This window comes from Neofelis nebulosa, chromosome 1 (assembly GCF_028018385.1).
Source record: "Neofelis nebulosa isolate mNeoNeb1 chromosome 1, mNeoNeb1.pri, whole genome shotgun sequence".
Taxonomy (NCBI): domain Eukaryota; kingdom Metazoa; phylum Chordata; class Mammalia; order Carnivora; family Felidae; genus Neofelis; species Neofelis nebulosa.
Window position 1 is genome coordinate 203,173,217 of NC_080782.1, and position 16,198 is coordinate 203,189,414.

At 33.9% G+C, this 16,198-nt stretch overlaps 1 long non-coding RNA gene across 1 annotated transcript in view; it reads left to right on the forward strand.

Moving 5' to 3' along the window:
• The first annotated feature begins 405 nt into the window (after window positions 1-405).
• The window catches only part of LOC131497218 (uncharacterized), a 28,212-nt gene continuing 12,419 nt past the window's right edge, over window positions 406-16,198 (forward strand). The window contains exon 1 of the long non-coding RNA XR_009254817.1: window positions 406-516. This is a non-coding gene — a long non-coding RNA (uncharacterized LOC131497218). The remainder of the gene's footprint in view (window positions 517-16,198) is intronic.

A 16,198-nucleotide genomic window follows, 5' to 3' on the forward strand; every position in this document is an offset into this window, starting at 1 on the left:
ACGTGTCACAAACCCAGGGCAGCTCTCTCTGCCCATGGGTCCTGTCCCTGAGCATTAATAAAGTCGCCTTTTTGCACCAAAGACATCTTCAAGAATTCCTGAAAAATTTCTTGGCCATCAGCTCTAAACCCCCACCATCACTCCCAAAACCCCATCAGCTGATAAACGATTAGCACCACTATACTAGAATTTAAACGAGGCTGTCCAGAGTGTTTGTTGATAATGAAATTAAAAGGAAAGTTTTAGCATGGCCCCATTTTTTCCCCCATACCCATTCAGCCAGAATGAGATTTATGTTCCCTCCCCTTGTATCTGGTCTTTGTAACTGCTTGACCAATAGAATAAAGTATTTGTGACTTTAGGCCAGATTATGAGTTCAGACCTTAAGGAACTGACATTGTCCATGTTCTGTCCCTTAGGATTCTTGCTCCTGAACCCCAGCAATGAGGAAGAACAAGTGACCCCATAGACAAGCCCATGTGAAAAGAAACAACCATCCAACAACTTGCTACCCATGTGAGTGAACCATCTTGGAAGTGCATTCTTTAGCCCCAGTTGAGCTGTTTTAGCTGACACAGATGAGTCCTATCCAAATTGTAGATTCATGAGAAAAATAAGTATTTTTTAAGCCAATGAAGATTAGTTGATTTGTTTCACCACAGTAAATAACCATAACAATCCTAAACATTGCCCTGTTCTATGCTCAATTATTAATAGTGTATATATAATAGAATCTACCTGGATTTAATTCTCATTTAACCTCTGATTTTACTTTATTCAGTTAAACAGTTAATCACCTTAACTCTATCTTGCTACAATTATTAATTTCAATTTAGGTGTTGGGTGAAGGAAAAACTAGGTGTTGGGTTTTTTGGGGCTTTTTTTGTTTGTTTTTTTGCAAAGATCTCAAAAAATGCAAACAACAATTTTCTGTGTTATGTTTTGGGACATGCTCATTGGTAACAAAAAGTGCTTAACTGTGTCTTGTACATAATGATTATTCCTGATAATGACTGGTACAGCAGGGTTTTTTAAATTATATTTCAAGCAGAGTTCTAAAAGCAGAATAATCATTCAGATTGATGGATTGATTTTTATAGGTATCTTAATGCAGTTGCTTCTTACAATCTATAAAAGTGAAGGTCAGCAATACTTCAAACACATGGAGCAAAAACAGAAAGGAACTCCAGCCTTATTTAATAAAAGAAACTAAGAAAAATTGGGGAATGGTGTCAAGCTTTGGTGGGTGGAAGTGGGAGGTATTTGGTTTATGAAATCTCTGTCATTACAGGTGAACAGTAAGAGGGAGACAATATCATTTCTATCAGCAAAGCACAACAGCTGAAAATCTTGTCCCTTACATGTCAAAATGATTAATTAAGATGTTTTAAATTCACTATTTCCTACCACATTGCATGACTCTGAATATATAATTAATATTTACAGAAAGTATTATATAATTGTACTTTTTATAGTATTCCATTTCAAACTTTTATAAGAGGAGAGAGAAACATTGGTTTGCTGTTTTATAACAGACTTCCACATTCACTTGCCTACATGAGCTGGGCCTATTTTTAAATGGACATTTGCAAAATGACAGTTTTCTTCACTTTTCAAATATTGATGTTTCTATGTCTCATAAATTGAATGGACCACAAGATTGCAGATACAGTCTTATTTACTTATTGTGATTGTTCTGTTTGTTGAGGTTCGTAAGAATAAACACAACACTTAAAGACTAGCAGGAGTCATAATAAGAAATCAACCCAGATAAGTTTACAATTTTCCCTATTCCAATTGGAAGCTAATATAATGAGGAAAATAACATTTTTCATTAGGACAGATACAAATACAATCTTCCCTATAAATAGAGCATTGTGCCCTTCACTAAAAACCAGAAATAACCAAATCAGAATTATAGAAGCTGGGTATATTCTAAGGAGAAACTATGGAGAGAAAAGTCTGTACAAGTAAATAAACACTATTGTAATGGATTCTAATAGACTTTTTAACAACTCTCTGCTCTTAGAGGAAAAAAAAAACAAGACCAAAATGGAATTTAATTTTTTATCACAATACATAAAAAAGCAAAAAATAAAAGATAGGATTTTATACATAAATGAGACCCTTTTATAGATTTTAATGCCTTTGAAAGATCGTGAATTGATGTATTTCCTAGCATTCATAAGTCTATTTAAATACAGGGTGGTTTAGGTCTACAAAGACAATGTGAACTCAATGTTCATGCAGGTGAAATAAATGGTAAAGTATTTACATTAAAAGTAAAACTTCAAAATATTTTCTGAATAAATTGGTTCTGTGTAATGTTTTTAATCTTATTGTGCTGGCATAATATTTAAATTACATTTGGGGACAGGTAATGCATGAAACATAGGGAGGTTTGTAATAAGGTAATAAATTTAAATCTGTTTCTGTTTCAGGGGTTAATAATGGACCTCCAGCTTACATTGACAAAATGATAAAAAAATTTTCTCTACCTTCCATAGTAATGCTATGGCTTTGTACATAATTAAATTTACTGAATATGTCAATCTTGTTTTGTGATATTCAATTAGATATATGTATTTATTTTCCATTCATTTGTATTTATTTTTGTTTTTTAATATTTTCCTCCCCAAGAAATTGAGGTTTTATTTATAAACATTATAATAAAATTATTGAATTGTTTCTTCATTTTTAAAGAATTCACAAAGATTTGGACATAATTAGGATTTAAAAAAAAATAATGTTTATTTATTTTTGAGAGAGAGAGAACCAGGAAGGGGCAGAGAGAGAGAGAGAGAGAGAGAAGAGGGTCTGAAGCAGGCTCTGTGCTGTCAGCCCAGAGCCTGATGTGGGCCTCAAATTCAGGAATGGTGAGATCATGACCTGAGCCTAAGTAGGACACTTAAACAACTGAGCTACCCAGGCGCCCCATGGACATATTTAGGCTTGAACCGAGATTATTAGGAAAATATCGACAAAGTGAATTATAAATATCTTATAATTGGCCAGTAGAGCAAAAGGTAGCTTGGATATGGCATGCTGTGATTTTAACATTCTATTTGACATAGTCATATTTTTTAAAATTTTTTTAATGTTTATTTATTTTTGAGAGACAGACAAGAGTGTGAGCAGGGGAGGGGCAGAGAGAGAGGGAGACACAGAATCCAAAGCAGGCTCCAGGCTCTGAGCTGTCAGCACAGAGCCTGATGGGGGGCTTGAACTCACCAACTGTGAGATTATGCCCTGAGCTGAAGCTGGATGCTTAACTGACTGAACCACCCAGGTGTCATTGACATAGCCATTTTCATGACCTGATACTATATATGGACTAATATTATCTGAATGAAAGTGGACTTAAGTATCTTTTTGAATAAGGAAAATAACATAATGTTATTTTATAAAACAAAAGCAGTCAAGGAGGAAGTCTTAAGCAAGATGCACAGAATTCTGTTTTTATCTAGATCCTATAAAGCATATGTTATTAAATATTTGGATGAATATATAGTAGACAAGTTCTCATATCTTCCAGATAGCACCAACCTAAATGGGTTCTTAGGTAAATAATTAAGTTAAAAATCATCTTTCCATGAGGAAGTGATAGGTTAGAAAAATAGAAATTTGGCTCTCATAAGGATAAATCTAAAGTCTTATAATTAATCTTCAATAACAAAGCTCCAGTAGTTCATCAAAATATACTGCATATATATTTCTCTAAGGTGTTAATATATGTACCTCAAAAACAAAACAAAACCAAACAAAACTAAAAAATAGGTATGATCAAATTGGTTTGAGCAACAATTCAAGCCATATATAGAGATTTGTAAGATACAACAACAGAATATTAACAATTTTTTATTGTGGTACAGAAATTTAATATAAAATTTACCATTTTTAAGTGTACAGCTCAGTAGTGTTAAGTATATTTACATTGTTGTGACACAGATCTCCAGAACTTTTTCATCCTGCAAACTGAAACTCTGTACCCATGAAATGACAACTCTCATTTTCTCTTCTCTTGGTAACCACTATTCTGCCTTCTCTTTGTATGATATTGACTACTTAGATACTCCATCGGTAATTAACATTTTATAAGTTCTGTTTTCTAGAAACCTGTTAACACAGTACCTCTCATATATATTTTATAACAGAACTGATGTCCCATAAACATATCTAAATATCACTTGTGGAACATAACCCTGTGGAACAGTATTTTGAGAAACACTCAACTACTATTTTTTATAGCAAAAGTAGTAAAATTTCTACTGCATTCTGCATTTTTTTAAGAATACTTGAAGAGTAAAATTTATAAGCTAGACAAATATAAGAGGAGACAAACAGAATTATGAAATAATTGCATTGGTATGCTGTGGGAAGAATATTTGATATTTGATTTGAGAAGAGAAGATGTGGGATCCAGAGTATAAGTTTATTTTATTATTTTATTTTATTTTATTTTATTTTAAAAGTTTATTTATTTTGAGTAAGAGAGCGTGTGAGAGTGGGGGACAGGCAGAGAAAGAGGGAGAGAGAATCCCAAGCAGGCTCTGCACTGTCAGCACAGAGCCTGACATGGAGCTCAATCCCACAAGCTGAGATCATGACCTGAGCTGAAATCAAGAGGCAGACACTTAACCACTGAAGCCACCCAGGCACCCCCAGATTATAAATTCATATTGATTATTTAAAGCGATGTAATTTTTAGTAAAAAACTGAGTGGATATATAAACTTAATGTTTATATCAAACATTAGATATTAGTGGATATATCAAACTAATGTTAAGTCAGCCAGGAAGATTTCATATTAAAAAAAGAAGTAACAGGTTATAAAATAATTTGGCTATCTTTTACCAGAAGTTTGAAGTGCAAGATTATACAACTTAATGTATGAAATATTGTTAAAAAAAAAGATTCCTGATGAGATACAAAGGTAGACCAAATGCCTGTTGAGTTTGTCTACTGTTATTACACATGAGCCTAGATTCTAAATTAAAATATATATATATATATATTCTTTTTATTTTTTATTTAAAAAAAATTTTTTTTTAGTGTTTATTTATTTTTGAGAGACAGAGAGAGAGACAGCATGAGCGGGAGAGGGCAGAGAGAGAGAGGGGGAGACCCAGAATATGAAGCAGGCTCCAGGCTCTGAGCTGTCAGCCCAGAGCCCGATATGGGGCTTGAACTCACGGACTGCGAGATCATGACCTGAGCCGAAGTCAGACGTTCAACCGACTGAGCCACCCAGGTGCCCCACAAATATTCCTTTTAAACTGAAACGGGATATGTATTGGATGATTTTTCCTTAAAAATATTTAGCTAATTTTCTCCATTACACTTTTCAACAACTTCTGCAAATATGATACACATTAATGTGATCTAATTAAGTAATGTGATTTTTGAATCAAAAATTCTGAAAATTCATGTAGTCCTTTCAAACTTCATATTAAACTTGACTGAGAATGATAAACACCTACCACTGTGAAAAATCTCAAGATCTGCTCCCAGTGGGTTTAGGCAATGCTCATGTTCCTCTTCGCAGGCTATATTTATCTCTCCCTAAACATTATTATAGTCAGTATAATCTGTTGATGACCAAATGTTTCCTGGGGAGCTTCAGTTTTCTGAATAAATTCGTTTTGTTAAGTGTTAATTGTAGGAATGTCTTTGTAGACCCAAGAGAATACAGTAAAGAATACTGAATGCTTCCTTTAGTGAAATCTGACTTTCTGCTTATTTGGTATTTATGGGTTCCTAAATGATACGCAACCAGTAAATGTGTCCCAGAAACCCGCCTTCTTATTTGTTTTCCTCTAGGAAGTAGGAATCATATCCTTTATAACAACGAAAACTTTAAATATACAAAAACTAAAAAAATTTTAAAAAGTGCTTAGCACAATCATCTCTGATATTTTTATAAATACATACTGTCTTCACCACATATATCTTAATTAAAGTGCCGTGTTCAATTCAAACATTATGTTAAGTCTCTCAAATATGGGGGCTGGTATTCTGTTCAGTCACAGAAGAAATCAAATGTCTTCAATAGTTGAAATACTAAAAGTGAAGACAGTTGACGTATTTTTTTTTACTTGTATTTGAAAGCTCTGCTTTTACATATATTTTGCTTTTTATGTACATATTATGATAAACATCTTTGAGAAAAATGTTATGTGTTTGATCTTTTTCCTTTCAGTTTATGTGTCCTTGAATAAAGTATGATAAAGGAAGCTGTCATGGTAACACTGTAGCACATGGATAGATTGTGACAGAGGACTAGTGGGAAACAGAAGAGCACCCTTGCACTTGGCAGTGCTCTCTGAACATTTCCCATGCAAGTAACAAAATCATAAAGCCTTTTATTTGGCAGTTGTGCAGAGCGAGAGACTGATTTGACTCTTCTACAAAAATGCTCTGTGTTGCTTGGAATCATTGCCTATATCTCAATTATATTCTGTGGGGGAGAAATGAATTTGGCTATTATTTTAACTGACATAAAAGGGTAGAACTGAAGAGTTCCATCTTTTCACTAGCTCCTATGGATAGTGAAATGGGAAAATGAGTGGCTAGAATTTACAACCTCTTCCTTTAACAGGCTGTGACTGTTGCAAGGACAGAGTGGTAATATAATGGGTTTGTCAGGAGTCTGCAGCTGAGAATACCAATATCTAATCCCCTCCATTGAGAGAAAAGACATTTTAGGAAACTAGGAAGCTTTATTTGCATTTAAAAAGCTATGTTGTGTAAACTCAAAGTAAGTTTGTTGCAAAGACCATGTAAGAAAGTGTTTAGAGTGATTAATGATTCCATTTCATCTATAAATGCCATGTAGAGAAATATAAAACCAGCAATTGTATCAAAGTGCAAGGTCAGAGTACATAAAAGAGTGGAAACATTCAAGATAAATACTCTTAATGTTGATTACTTAAGATGCTGAATGTTTTTGTTCAAGCATGGGTCACATTCCATAACATAATAAAATACATTTGCAACAACCTCAGCATATAGTGTACTTTACATGGCTTTAGAGACGACATCACAGTGATTTTACATTATGAAGTGTTTTTATATAACTGTGGTGAAGTTGTCAACTGGTTCTTGAAAATCCTATTCCTGCTTTAGTACTCATTCTGTTGTTAGTATATTTCACCCACCAGGCTCTGTTAGAATTTAACCTCTATACTATAAATTTTTTCTGAGTCACATTTTGATAAAACATGGTAAACATTTGAGGTTTAATAAATTAATGAAAATCTTTCTGTCATTTGTTCCTGATACCCTTCCTTTGAATAATGTGCTACACTCATAAAAAAGGAATGAATTATGGGGTTGTTAATTAATTGTCTCTTATAATTGATGTATTTATTTTGATAAATGTTGGAATAATTACTTATAATTACTTCAAATACTCTATCAACTTTTAAAAAGAGCAAATTAGAAAATTGGCTTCTTATATGCAGAATTTTAAGTAAGTGACAGCTATAAAAATACACCTGTAAACGTACCATCTGCCATAGTGGTGGGAAAGCAAAGTCAAAAGCAGAATCTAACATGAGTTTTTCACTGATTCTGAGCTTGTTGCTCAAAAGGTTGTGATCCGAACCATTCAATGGGGTCAGAATGCAGTTGGGATGGCTGGTTTTAGATTCTGTTCTTTCTGTATCATTTAGAAACAGCTTTATTAAGATATCATTTTCAATTCTTCACATACTCCAATACACTTAACAATAAATGGACCACTATGGAGATGCAAAGTTTATGGCAAGCATTTGTTTCTCTACAATGTGTTTCTAGAACTTTTTACCAGAATTGGAAAACTCAGACTAAAGCAGGGGACCTTAAGGGGGTTCTCTGTTCCAGCTGTCCTAAATTCACTTTTGTTTGTCTTGTAGCCTTGGAACAACTCCAGTGCTAGGAATTAGAGACAAATCATCCTTTCTTACATATCTTGTTTTTTGTCCTTTGACTAAACTCAAATCTCTCTTATGTCTTGCATCCTTTGAGCTACACAAATAGCTTGAACACAAACTTAACTGGGAAAGTAAATAGTCATTTGCTGTGTGACTAAACACGGAACATGTGAAAAGAAAAATTTCCAAGCCTATCATGAGCATTGAGCATATAGAAAATAATCTTCTAGAGTTATTTATCTGTCCACTCTATATAGTTCTCCCCATTTAAAAAATGAATTCAGCATTCATGGAAAATGCCAAGTTGAGAAGTCTTCTATTTTTATACATAATAACTGTAGCATTATCTACTCCATTCTGAAACAATGCCTCAGGCCTGAGCTTGAGGAACCACCTATGCGGATCAGGATATTTTCATCCCTGCTGCCTTAGTTCAGATACCAGAGGGTGCCAATCATGTCAATTTTTGTCCAGAAGATACATTGAGTCTTTTGTGTAGACCTCTGAGAATACTGGTGGGATATGAAATGGATACCTAGATCTTCAGCTAGATAGACACTGGAGATACACAAAAGAAAGTCTAGCTTCCATTTCTAGCTTTAAACTCCAGGGTTTGCTTTTTTTATATCTCCACGAATTTTGGAAAGATTTTTTTCAGTCTTTCTGTAATCAATATTCACAAAGCTTCAGCAGGGTTAAAAGACATATATAGAATATATTAAATATGAGGCATGCAGTGGGCTAAAATTCTTATAGAAAAAGTACCCTATACATACATATAGATAGATAGATAGATAGATACACTATAGATACACTATATATCTCTATATATCTCTCTCTATAGGAAAATACATATCTATAGTCATATATATATATATATATATATATATATATATATATACATATGTATGTGTATATAAATATATGACATTTATTTAAGATCATTGTATACTAGAAGTGGGTAAGTTTGCTGAATCATTTTCTTAATTCAGTTCTGGAAAATGGCAAGTATCTGAGGCATGTAGCTCTTTAAGCAGGAGTAGAGTTTATGATGATACTTTAAAAATAGATATGATGATCTGTGTTATTGATAGATTGAGTGACTGAACAGAGACATTTTACATTCTAACCAGAAGATGAATCTCTCATTAAACATTTACATCACATGAATGCACAACAAGATAGATAGTGAGGGAAACATGTTTTTAATACACATATTTCAAGCATTTCACATAACTGAAACAAGAGGCCAGAGAGAGAAAAATGATCTGAAATTCAGAATAAGATGAGAATGCTCATATAGTACCTATTACTGAGGTCAGCTCTTCTTAATGAGTGAACACAGCATCGTGTGTAAGGAAGGTGAATCACTATGTTGTACACCTGAAACTAATGTAACATTGTCAACTACACTCAACTCAAAAGAAAAAAATTTAAAAGAATGGATATTTATAAATATGCAGATAGTAGAAAATAAAAATAAGTGAAAGACATTTCTCATCAAAAATTTTTTGACTAAAAGGATTTAAAAACAAAAAAAAATTAAAATCAAAAAAAGTGTTAAAATGGAATTATTTTAAATAGTTATACCTAATGAAGATTTGGTTCATTTAACTAGGATTTTAATTTTTTTCCTAATGTTTCTTTATTTTTGAGAGAGACAGAGCATGAGCGAGGGAAGGGCTGAGAGAGAGGGAGACACAGACTCTGAAGCAGGCTCCAGGCTCCCAGCTGTCAGCACAGAGCTCAATGCAGGGCTCAAACTCAGGAACCACGAGATCATGATCTTAGCCGAAGTTGGATGCATAGCAGACTCAGCCACCCAGGTGCCCCTAACTAGGATTTTAAATTAGACAAAGGAGCCACTCCCAGAGTAAAAGAAAACAAAACAAAACTAGACTCAGAAAATGAGAGTGGACCTTAATATAAGGAATTTGTACTTTAACAAAGATAAGTACCTGCATTTTAAGATGCTATTTTAAAGACTACTGCTATATATTTTTAGTTAGAATCTCAGGTCATAAGAAATAGAAACTCATTCAGGTTTATTGTGTTAACAAAACTTTATTTTAAGAATATATACGGCAGTGTGAAGAACAAGGGTATTAGTAGCACCACCACACTTACAGTAATTGGAAAACTGTTCAAGGTACTTCAGTAGGTCCAGTCACCTTGGAGTCCCTGTGAAGACCCTACGACAGCAGCATTAGCAGTCTGCTTCTGACCCCCTCCTCCCAAGTTAAGAGTGCCTGGTTTCCCACATTACATTGTCACCCAGAAGTAAGAGCTTCGGCTCCTGAGTCAACTATGTTTGAATTTGTAGCCCAATGAACTTGGGCTTGTAGTTCAATTTGTAGCTCAATGAACTTGGAAATGTTACTTAACCTTTCTAATTCTCATAGGTAAAAAAGAAGATAATGATACCTACCAAATAGAAGTGAACTTGAATAAGTTAAATATCTATTAACCACTAGTATTTAGCCATTTCATCATAATCATGATTCACTTTTCTATCTTTGAGTTCCCCTACTTTTCCTTAATTCTGCTTTCTCATGACTTGTTTTCTCCAGTTTTATCTCTCCCTACTCTCACAGACTCACCAGGTATACCTCTATTTTAAGGAAATTATCTTTAAACACATGAACGTATACCTTGGAATACGCAGAACCATTACAATAGATATGACTATGTAGGAATAGTTTTAAGGGCTTGAATATTCTAGATCCTAATCTTCTCAGGTTCCATTCCCTCTATTTGCTCTATCAGTCATTCACCCTGCATAATTTAGTACAGGTATGGTGGGAACTTAGTCTAAATTATTTTGCTATAAGTCTTGGAAATCATATGGGAGAGAAAACAGCATCAAAACTGAATTAAATGTATCACATATGAAAATGTCTGAGAAATCTGGCTTATTTCAAACTGTGTGCAAATACTTACAAACAGACAAAACAAGCAGAACTGGTATGAAGTGCCCGAACAATCTAGAAGGTTTATGTAATAAGATTTGGGGGTCAGAGTATCAGAAGCCAGAAATTAGCAGTAAATATTCAAGTCCAGAAGGCAAGGACCTCACTCTGAGTAGAAACTATGGTAACAGTAACAGAACATTGAGGACATACAATATGTATGAATATAGATGATTATATATATGTGTGTGTGTGTGTGTATACACAAATATATATATATATACATATATATATATATACACACGTATATTTGTGTGTACACTGAAATTATGTACTGAAAACATGTATATATATATATATATATATATATATATATGTGCTTATATAAAACTTTAAACACTCCTTTGGGCAACAAGGCATATTGATCAGGTCACTTAGAAAAGATTATGTAGGCAAGGATTTCTCCATAGCAACATATTTACATAACTTCTTTCATTTTTTGAAAGTTGTAAAAAAATTGCCTCACTCATAAGAAAGTCTCAGGAGAGAAAAGAAAATACATATTAATACCATATAGAATGCCCAAATGTGTTTTATTTTCCACATGTTAAACATGAGGAATTATTCTCAGTCATTCTTAAGCAACCTTGAGCAACCAACTCAGTATTGTTAAGATACGCTGATTGTTTAAATCTAACAGTAGTGTTTTTCAAAACTACCAATTTAGTTTTGAGATATATACATATATATACAACACACACATATATGTGTACATATATGTAATATATGCATTACATATATATTATATGTATATACCTTACATATGTATTTAAAATATATGTATATATGTATTCGATATATGTTTGACATATATTTGAATTGGTAGTATGTATGTGCATACACACCCACAACTTTGGCTAAAACTATTTAAGACATTACCTAGTTTCTTTCTATTTCAGTATGTATTATCCAATAAAACATGTGAAGATATTTTATATCATTCTACAATATATTTATTGCAAATAATCTATCCTATCTTATTCCATATTGTAAATGCTTGTTTCTGTTTCTCATATTTTAAAAATAAAATTAGATTCCATTTGCCTGATGGATTATTTTAGCCAAAAAAAAAGACAAATAAATGACTATAAAATTGTATGAACCGTAAAGTTGTAACTCACAGTTACCTGAAGCAAGTGTATGACATAACCCAAGAAAGAAAAGGGCCATGTTACTAATAATATTTTAGAAGGTGACCAGATGTTTCATTACCATATTTAATTTCCTTCCCCTTCAACTTTAAAATAAGTGATTACCTGAAGCATTGATATAGTAGTTACAAATTGTATATCAGTTAAAAAGAGATAATGGGTTGGGGTAGCCGGCTATAGCTCCTAAGGATTTTACTCATTATGACTCTTGACAGAGGTATGGAAAATGAGAAGAGAATATATTAAAATACATTTTTCATACATATCTTTCATGATTATATAAATATTAATGATTATATGGTCTTCTCATATTACACATTCTCTAAGACTTCACCTTTCCTAACCTAACTTTTAATTGAGTAACTGTGCTCATACAGGAAATAATGTCTTTCAACACATTTTAAATATATCAGTTTTCTTTTTCAGAACTGTTTCCAAATTTTGTATTGTATATTTTATAGTTTCATAGGATGCTGAATACACCTTTTAAGAATAACATTTTTGGTTTTTCATTCAACAATCATTTGGTAATATTAACACCTATATAGGTCTTGGTTTGCCACTTGGCAGTCCCACTGGAATGTTTTCAGGGAGTATTTTGCAATCAATTATCACCCAATAATTTTGAGTATTATGGAAGGTCAAAAACTCTTGTAAGGTAAGGTAGTATTCCAAATACAATGAGTTTACAATGTTAACTAATGATAATTTTCTTCCAAAACATTTTCAAACTTATATTTCTTTTTTTTTTTTTAACGTTTATTTATTTTTGAGAGAGAGACAGAGCATGAACAGGGGAGGAGCAGAGAGAGTGGGAGACACAGAATCTGAAACAGGCTCCAGGCTCTGAGCTGTCAACACAGAGCCCGACACGGGGCTCGAACTCACAGACCGTGAGATCATGACCTGAGCCGAAGTCGGACGCTTAACCAACCAAGCCACCCCGGCGCTCCTCAAACTTATATTTCAACAAGCTCTTTTTCTTTCCTTTTCTTTCCTTGTTTTTACTATTCATTGACATCACATTAACTCCATATAATTATATCTTCTATATGTGTACAACTCAGAATCTAAATTTTTGTTTCTATATACACTAAATTTTGTATGTTGAAGTCACTCTTAGACTTCTACATAATTACAATGTGCCCCCTCTTACAAATACAGACTGGAGTTTTTCTCATTATATATTCTCTATATAGTAAATCACTTACACTGACATATACCTAACACTCATGCAGTTTCAGTCTTAACTCTACTGCTTGTGAGTAGGAAAACAGTGGAGCATTTTTGTATCCATAACTGTTTAGCATTCTTTGAAAATTAGAATTTTGAAGTTTGCTTTCATCTGCAACACAGTAAGAACAATACCAGGTACTTTATTCTTGAGATCTAAACACTCTGATTACATGGTCTTCAAAATGCTAAATTATTGGGGCGCCTGGGTGGCTCGGTCGGTTAAGGGTCCGACTTCAGCTCAAGTCACGATCTCATGGTCCGTGAGTTCGAGCCCCATGTCGGGCTCTGTGCTGACCACTCAGAACCTGAAGCTTGTTTCAGATTCTGTGACTCCCTCTCTCTCTGCCCCTCCCCTGTTCATGCTCTGTCTCTCTCTGTCTCAAAAATAAATAAACGTGGGGCGCCTGGGTGGCGCAGTCGGTTAAGCGTCCGACTTCAGCCAGGTCACGATCTCGTGGTCGGTGAGTTCGAGCCCCGCGTCAGGCTCTGGGCTGATGGCTCAGAGCCTGGAGCCTGTTTCCGATTCTGTGACTCCCTCTCTCTCTGCCCCTCCCCCGTTCATGCTCTGTCTCTCTCTGTCCCAAAAATAAATAAAAAACGTTGAAAGAAAAAAAAAATTAAAAAAAAAATAAATAAATAAATAAACGTTAAAAAAATTTTTTTTAAATGCTAAATTATTATTAGACCTGTCTTATCAAATACTAAGGGGCCACATATTACATGTTAATAAAATACATAAATTCAGATTCTGGTTTTCTAGATTGAAGTGAGAGGTAGTATTTTTTTTTTTTTTAGAAGAACTGACTGGGTCCTGTACCTTGTGAGATTCACTTCCTTAAAACTCCCATCATAATTGCTACTCTCATCACCATGTAGCCTTAGAGAATCTTGTCCTAAAAACGACCAAATTTAAATTTGTGCCCCTTCCTTTTCCGTGATTATACATAAGGTAAATCTGTAACATTTTAACAAAAAGTATGGGCAGTGAAGGGTGGCCTGGGTGGCTTAGCTGGTTAAGTGTCTGACTCTTGATTTTGGCTCGGGTCATGATCCTAGGGTCATGGGATCAAGCTCCACGTCAGGCTCTGTGCAGAGCTTGGAGCCTGATTAAGATTGTCAATCTCTCTCTCTCTGCCCCTGCCCCTCTCCCCCCCAACTCACGCTCTCTCTTAAATGAATGAATGAATGAATGAATAAATAAATAAATAAATAAAATGGGATCTTCAAGTATGGCTTCTGTGGAGTTAAATGATTCCTTTTCTAAAAGTGACCAAATAAAAAGTTTTGAAAAATTAGATTTAAATAGGGGACTCAAAGTCAAAAGTCTAGGTAAGCTATACATGGAAAATGATGTTTGTACCAAGTAACTAAACAAGTACTATGGTAACAAGTAACTGAGATCAAAATTCAATGCTCAATAACATCAGAGTCCAACTTAGTGGGACAAGAGGACTACAGTTTAAATTTACTCTACTATATTCAATTTCTCATAGACACAGTCTCCCTGAATCTTGGGCTTACTATTCTCAACAAAAAACCATCAAATTAGCCATGGAAGAGGAAGAAAAAGGAGATTCATAAATTGGAGATGTTTTCTGCATGCATCTGGCCTGGAAGTGGCTTAACACTATCACTCAATTTCCATTGGCTGGAAGTTATCTCATGACCCCACATAGACACCAAGTACCAGGGATATATATCCTCCTTTGAGCCCTGGGAGAAAAATGAAATAGTTTACTGAACACAGCATTGTCTCTTCTACACAGCTGTTACCTGGTTTCACCATATTTTTCTCTACTACCCATCAAAGCTATTGTTATCAAATCCTTTATTTTCTGATTCTCCCTTCTGTCTAAAAATGTTCTCTTACAAGGGACATGCTTTGCCATACGAATGGGTTGTGCTGAGGCTTTGAGGGAAACTAAGGGAAATGGAAACACACAAAAAAATTAGATTTGAATACTGATGTCATAGGTGGGAGACTTTCCTGATTAAGACAAAATAAAATATGCATTTTACATATACATCATTGAACATATACAGTTCTAATTAAAAGACATTTCAAAGTGAAAGGATTACAAAAGAGACTATGGAGAAATTTATTCTCGGACAAGGATTTTTTGAGTTGTAAAACACAAGTTATCTTGTGCCAGAATGTTCCCTACGATAAAGATTTTTACTTTAAAACACTATTCTCTTTTTAAAAACTCCTTTTGAATCACGTATTTCCAAATTAAATGTGATTTCAGAATGATAAGTATGGAAACTGCAAAAGCTCTCATTATTTGGCCTGGTTTAAAGATGGAACTTGAGATTTGTATTAATAAATATAAATTAATCCCAGATTATTTCCAAGTAGGTATTTTGAGTGTGCTAACAATGTCTAAACAGCAATTTAGAGTTCATTTAAAAGCCGTAAGCAGTGTTTTATGTTGGCTTATTCACAAGTTTAAAGGTGTGAATGTCTTTTCCTGAAGGATCCTCTAACATAGCACCTGCCGCAAATGTTCACTTTATCACTCTTGCCAGTGGCTGTACACGCAAGAAACTAATTTTTAAAATTTATTTCTAAATCCACATTAGAGACATTATCTCACTAAGCTTCCCCCAAATCCCTATTATATTTATATTACTGATGAGGTAAGTAACACAGAGAGCACTAAAGGACTTTTCCAAGGTTATATGTATAAAAATGGTGCAGGGACCATCCCCCATACCTTCAGATGCCTGGTATAGCAATCCTATCTCTTAGCTTTGCTTTAGTTATTTTGCCCAAAGGAAAAGGTGTCCTTTTATAACAGACACCTAAACTTTTCCCAGGAGGGGAAACACTTTAATAGCATCATTTTTTAAAATACTGGAGCTTTCAAATCCAACCTTCTCCATATCCTCCAGGAGAATACATTATCAAATGTCTAATCTCTCTCTC